General features: G+C 38.3%; 1 long non-coding RNA gene across 1 annotated transcript in view; it reads left to right on the top strand.

Moving 5' to 3' along the window:
• Positions 1-7419, top strand: part of LOC109391734 (uncharacterized) — a 191931-nt gene that overhangs the window by 53364 nt on the left and 131148 nt on the right. The window contains exon 2 of the long non-coding RNA XR_002125907.1: positions 2872-2984. This is a non-coding gene — a long non-coding RNA (uncharacterized LOC109391734). The remainder of the gene's footprint in view (positions 1-2871; positions 2985-7419) is intronic.

Consider the following 7419-nt stretch of genomic DNA (forward strand, 5'->3'; position numbering starts at 1 on the left):
TATATAAGATGTCAGAGGGGTAGTAGCCTTTGGTGGGGGGTAATCACTTTTTGAGGGGTGTAAATGTCTAATCATTATGTTGTTTTTGTACACCTGAAGCTAATATAATAATAATAATAATAATAATAGTAATAATAATAATAAAGAAATGTAGGCTTGAAGTCCTCTAAAAAAAAACAAGTGAAATCCAGAGAAGAAATGTAAGATTAACCTTAGATCAGTCTGGGGACACTGTCCATAATAACAAAAGGCAAAGAAAATGTTACAGATGCAGATGCAGATAAATTGGTTGATTTAGTGGCAAAATGAGGAATTACTAAGTACTAATTTTTTTCTTAATGAAATGTCAGGCAAGATTATCTGTAAAGGAAGTGGTTGTAAAGAAAGTTTGGAAAGGTCAAAATTTTGAAAAAAGAGGAGCACAAAGCAAATATTTTTGGAGAATGGGAACCTAAATATGTTAGGAAAGGGTCATAAGATTGTTGGGCAGTATTGTGTGCCAATAAGATTTGTAACCAAGAGTTTGAAGTTGACTTTTAGCGTGATTGTATGTTTTTCTCCAGATCATTCCAGCTGCATATGTGCAGTCAGAGACTAAGCAGAAAGATGCATTTAACCAGGATAGATGGAGCGTATGAGAAATCCCTTCCTCTATAATCTCAGTAATTCTTGATATAATGAATCTTTAATTGTTGCCATCATAGTAGTTAAGAAACAAAATCTCATTTTATTTTTTGCTTGCATTTCTCTGACCTCTAGGGAGGCTGAATATCTTTTCATGTGCATATCAGTCATACTTATTGCTTCAGATTCTATGTCTAGTTTTTCTACTAAGTTATCTGCTTTTTTTTCTTATTGATTTTTAAGATTTATGTAATGGATACTGATATTTTGTTTGCACTATTTTCTCTCAGGCTATTATTTATTCCCAATTTACAGTGTCTTTCACTATGTTGATGATTTGAAAGTTTACATAGTCCAATATATCAATGTTTTCATTTGGGGCATCTGGGTTTATGGCGGCTTCATCTTTTCCTCTTGTACCCCACTTGAAGTTTCTAAAATTATCCTCCTATATTTTATTGTAGTAGTTTTCAAATTTTTCTTTTTTCTGTTTGATCGTTGAATCATTTAATTTGAGTTTAATTTCGTATACAGTGTGTGGTAGAAAACCTAACTATTATTTTGATAGATGGATACCCAATTGTGCAATGACTTTCCCCACTGATTTAAAATGTCACCATTTCATATTTTAAATTAACATATACCCATATATGTATATAGATATATAGTCATGTATCTGGATTTTCTTCTCTGTCCCATTGATTTGTTTGTCTACACCTGTATAGTGTTTTAACAAATGCAGTTGTGTACCATATTTTGACACTTTGTAGAACAAGTTCCTCCCTTATTATTCTTCCTCTAAAACTTTAGTTGGCTATTCTTGCTTATTAACTTCTCCAGACAATTTTTATAATTTGCTTATCAATTCCAGTGGGCCTTGCATGCACTGAATTTACATATCAGGTTGGGGAAGCAATTACATTTTGCTTTGGGAGAGGAAGAGGGAAGGAGAGAGCAAGGCACCCTCACTCAGCAGGCTAAGGTGTGCTGATCCTGTGGGTGTCAGGACAGGGTCACAGGCCCTTTGGGTGGGCGAGTTCCAAAGGCAGAAGGAATAAGGAACAGATATTGAAATCAGCTTCACTCTATCATGCATTTACCAAAGATGAAGCTAAAAAGGTTCTAAATGCAGCAATTTTGATAAACACTACTTGCTGGAATGATGTCCAGTAAGTTGTATCACAGTCATTTGTTTTTCCAAATTGATGTTTACATTTGTCGAAATAAACTAATATTCTCAAATTACTCAGTTCTTTGGTGTGAACAAGTTCAAAAGTAATCAGAAACCAATAGTAGGGGAAAGGCGGCAAACATGGTAATGTGTAGGAGAGGACGTTTACAATTTATTTTAATAAGAGTACTGACAAATATTTGAAAATTCTATTATGTGAATGTCTTGGATAAAAGAAACTTTGCAAGGGAATGAGAGTTTACGCAATAAAAGGAAAGATATTAGATTACCATATTAATTCCTTCTTCATGGACCCATGAGAAAAGCAGGCATTAGATGCCAACCCTGAAAGTGTCACCACCGAACACCTACCCAGTTTAACCCTGGGAACAACATCTACATTATTTTCAGAGCTGCAGGAGTGTCAGGAGTCAGTACTCCTATGAAAAACAAGCGTTGCAGTCTTGAGCTATCCATCTATCAACTCGTACTTCCATTTTATTTTCTGTGGTGTTGACTTTCCTCTTTTGTTTTCTGCAAAAAGTAAGAAAGACAGACCTGGTTAGAATTCAATTCTCAGCTGCACGCAGGGCTGCAGTGGAGCTACAGAGCCTCATTCTGATGGGGCCAATGGCAGGGAGCTATTTATAGACTGGCTCTGAAATTTCCTTAGTGACAAGGGTTGAAAGGAGCTCTCTCCCTGCTGTTGGAAATATCCCCAGCCAGCCTGTGTGGCCTTGCCCCTGTAACTTTGGAATTCTTCTCAAGTACTCATAGGTTCAGTATTATTTTCTTTTACATTAACAAATGATTCATGGTTGGAGACCTTGCATGAATATTTACCAATCCAAGTGTGTATTATATTTTGTTTTGATGATAATGTGTTCTCTTGAAGGGGAGATATTTCATTTTGATGGCTAAGCTTTGTACTGCCGCAACTAATGTCCGTGCTTAACGTTTCTTGTGCTTTGAAATTTATAACCCGTCTATTATATATCACATTTCAGGGCGTTGGCCGAAATCCTAACATTTTCGTCCTTCCCTTTATGTTTGTTCTTTTTTTTCCTTCCCTCCAGCTTGACCATCTGTCTTCCTACTTTTGCTTCGGTAGAATCATGGACTAAGTACCTAGGGGTGAAACAGCACATGTCATCAAAGATTCAGCTTTCAGAAGTCATCTCGGATCTGTGTAAGTACAGAGTGACTTCTGCAAAGTGTTCTACATCTTGTTACCATCTGGTCCTATTACCTCACCTAGTTAGAGCCCAGCTAACGAGGCCAAGGTCATGGATTCAGACCCCACGTGATCCAGTTTACTTTGCACAGCGAAGAACTTTTTTGTGTGGCCATAGCCTGCAACTGCTAACGCTGGCTGGTCCATCTTGAAAATGAGCCCACACTGGAGGACCTGGTGAGAGCTGGGTTGCAGCCAAGCGCTCACCATTATTACAGAAAACTTCAAAACATATGTTCTACAGCTGGCCAGTCAGCAGAACCCCTATCTCAGGGCACTCTTTATATTAAGCTTTAGAATAGATAGGACATGAATGATAATCTGTTTCACACATCTAAGGTCACGCAAGGGATGATAAGAACCCCCCCGTCCCCCAAATTAGTCCTGTCCTTGATGTTATTCTTCCTTTCTATTCATTTTTCCTAATCACATCCCTCGTAGACTTACACATGTGAGATACTGGCACCATTAAACCTGGTGAGGTAAGCTGACACATATAACTGGGAAGAGAGTTGCCATTAGAATCAGCGGTTCTCAACCTGTGGGTCGCGACCCCTTTGGGGGTCGAATGACCCTTTCACAGGGGTCGCCCAAGACCATCGGAAAACAAAAAGATATTTGCATTACGATTCATAACAGTAGCAAAATTACAGTTATAGAGTAGCAACAAAAATAATTTTATGGTTGGGAGTCACCACAACATGAGGAACTGTATTAAAGGGTCGCGGCCTTAGGAAGGTTGAGAACGGCTACATTAGATGAATGCAATGTCTGAGGACTCGAATGAACAGAAATTTTAAGCAACTTCTCCATTTGGCTTTTGTAATACTCGTAGAAAATTTGCAGGATGATTTAAAATTTACAAGCCATTTCCATATCTTCCATTCATTTGGTCCATCCAGTGTGAGATTGACGTGACAGGTATTGTTACATCTTTCAGATTAGACGAATTATGTGTAGAAAGGTAACATTACTTGTTCAAGGTCACAGAATTTATATAGTTTTTGGACCCTGATCCAGGGGCCTTTCCCTGATATCACACTATATTTTATTTCTTGACTTACGTGTACAGAAATATCTCAACAGATAATCGATTGTATTGTTGAAAACATCTCTATTTTATTTTTGAGTTGATGAGGGAGGGAAGATTTCATACTTCTGTAGTCATGATTACATATCAAACCAGATTTATGAAACTTGAATATGGTCTCAAAAGGAGATTGAATAGATGTTTCTGAAAATCTTCCAGAGCTTTTTTTAGTAAGACCATGAGACATGGCAGTTGAGAAAGTTTCTGAAATTGAAGAGATCGCTTTCAAATCTTGGGTCTGCTTTAGTTTACTTTTCAAACAATCCTACCCTACATGATTAAGAAATAACCTTACTGTGATTAAGAAATAACCTTGGCAACAGTCTTTTTGAAACTAATTTGTGACAAATTGTGTCATAGCCCTGCTCAGAACTGAAGTCCAAAAGTAAGAAAATTAGGGAGGGGATTTCAATTCAGAATCCTGGTTGTAGGAGGAAGCAAGATGTTCTTAGCCCCTCCCAACCCCCCACCCCCCCCAAGACCATTGCACTTTAATTGTGTGACATTTCTCTTCCAATTAAAGGCATGTCTTGTATCCAAAGGGTCTCATTTACATTTTGCTGCTTTGCAGACCCTAGTATCATCTTACCATACTTTTTACCATGTTACATAATGCGTTATGTCTTGAGGCAATTTAAGGCCTCCTGCTGACTACTTAAAATTGCTAAGTTGAAGGTCAGACTAGATCAGTGAACATCTATTAAAATGCATAGGCAGCAACACAAACAGTAGTTAATAAGCACTCAAAGCAAGAGAAAGCCACGAGAAATGTGAAGGAAAAAAATAAACAAGGTGTTTCTTAATTTTGCGACTGCATCTTTGTTTCATTCATATCAATGGCTGTGGATTTAGATCCACCTCAATTTGCCTTTTTGGAATTTGTTTGTTTTTCTTCTTGTGAAATATTTTATGCATTCAGAAGAATGCATAAAACATATGTACCATTTGAACAACAATTACAAAACAGCATCCATGAGCTTCTCAGGTCAAGAAGAAACTTGCCACAAGCATCTCCAGAGGCAGACAGAACCTACCTCCACCAGCCATAACATCAACCAAAGAAATGAGCCCATTTGAATAAACTAGCTTGTCTGTACAGATTTATCTCCTCTGTAGTTTATCCTCTAAAGACTTTAGTTTTATTTTGTTTTTGAAAATTACACAAGTGAATTATACAGCTTTTCTTTTTTTGACTGCTTCTTTCACTCAATAGTATATCTATCTGTAAGCTTTATCCATGATAATGGATGAATATATATTGTAGTTTCTGCATTTTTATGGTTGTATAGTATAAATTATATTCATACTTAACAATTTTTATATTGATTCTATCTTGAGACACCTTGGATCACTTCCAGTTTGGGGCTATTTTGAACAATGCTGCTATGAGCCTTACTGTCTCTATGGCCTGCCTATGTACTAAGAGTTTCTCCCGAGTGTATATGTAGGGATAGAATGCTACATCATAGGACATGCATACCTTCAACTTTGCTAGAAAATACTGAACTATTTCCAAAATATTTTTATTCATTTTCACTCCCAAGACAGAATTCCTATTGTTACATTTTCTCACCAACACTTGCCAGATAGTGTAATTTTTGCCAATCCAATGGGTATATAATGGTTTTCTATTGTGGTCTCAATTTGCATTTCACTGCTTGCTATTGAGTTCATCACATCTTCTTTTAGCAGCCATGTAGATTTCCTTTTTTGTGAATAGCTTATTCAAATCCAGTGCCCATTTTCTTTCAATTGGGCTATTTGTCTTTCATATTGATGTTTTCGAGGATTATTTGTTATATGTATTATTTGAAACAATGACTTCAAGAGATGATGGAACTAGCCATGGGGATACCAAGGGAAGAGCATCCCAGGTAATGGAAAAAGTCCAGTGCCCAGTCCTATACCAGAAGCCTGCCCGGAGTAAAATAGTGAGAGGGAAATGAATAGTAGTTGAAGTCATAGGGATAATGGAGGGAGGCCTTGTAGGAATCTTTGGCTTGGAGTCTGAATGAAATGGGGAGTGACTAGGGTTCAGGGCAAAGGGGTGACATAACTTGACTCCTCCTCTTTTAAAAAAATAATACATTTTTATTTTTTTTTTTTGGAATAGTTTTAGGTTTACAGAAAAATTGAGTGGCATCTAATGTCCTGTTGGGAGAGTCTTTTGCTTCCCTCCCTGCAACTATGGGCTCTGCAAAGTTAGAAGTTCTGGCCTCCAAAGGGGGCATACTGCTACTAAGGGACACATGAGATCTTATTGAACTATGAATATATAGTGTACCTGCTGCCAGGGAATTTTAGAGTCCTTAATAGGGACCAGCAAGTGAGAAGAAGAGCAATTATATTGGTAGGAGAGTGATCGTACCGATCTGAGAGTAGGAAGAGGCAGATCGGCTGTTACACAGTGGGGGTAGAAAGGAGCATTGTGGTACCCAGCTGTTCACCTGGATGCCTCTTAGTGCTCCCTTGACCAATTGTAACTGTGAATGAACATGTGCGGCGACCCTTGAGAATGGTATGATGGCCATGGTCTCAGATCCTGTTTGGTTTACACTACCAGATAAGACACCAAGACCTGCATAGGCATTGGCTGAGGGTAGGAAAATTTAGAGTGGATGATAGAGGAGTGAGATGATCAGTACCAACTGTGGCCCTGAGGCCGACTGCAGCAATGGAGGCTGTAGTTTGTCTCATTTGCCCTAAGAAATAGAGGTCAAAGGACTCCTGGAAAATGTCTAAAAATGTGGGTCAGTACAGAGCTAAGATGGACTGTGGTGGCCATGGAGATCAGCTGCTCAGTCTCTCTGCAAGCAAATCTTCTGTGGGAAGCATAGTTAGACCAACACCTCCGTTTATACATTCAGATATAGCATGATGTTCACACTGAACCATGCTTTCCCTGGGCCATTCCCAGCATGATGGGGTTATTAGAGTTGGGACATTCTTGTCTTTAATGGGAAACCTTTGCTCAGTGAGCTTCCATTAGCCTGCTGTGATGGTCCGCGCCTTGTCCTACTCAAGTCTCCTTTCTTCTTTCTCTTCTTTCACAGATGTCAGATCTAGATTGTCTCCCAGGCTACCTCAGTTGCTTCCCTTTGCTCCTTCACAAGCATGTTCCCCAGTAAATCTCATGAACATCTAATCCCATATTGGCATCTGTTGCTTGGAAGACCTGAGCTAAAAATAAAGTATGTTTAACATAGTTATCAAAATGGATTAGTTTAAATCTACCATCTTGCTATTTCTTGCCTACTCTTCCATTTGTTCTGTGTTCCTTCCCCATCCTTGTTTTGAATT

This window comes from Hipposideros armiger, unplaced genomic scaffold, assembly GCF_001890085.2.
Source record: "Hipposideros armiger isolate ML-2016 unplaced genomic scaffold, ASM189008v1 scaffold_301, whole genome shotgun sequence".
In the NCBI taxonomy this organism is placed as follows: domain Eukaryota; kingdom Metazoa; phylum Chordata; class Mammalia; order Chiroptera; family Hipposideridae; genus Hipposideros; species Hipposideros armiger.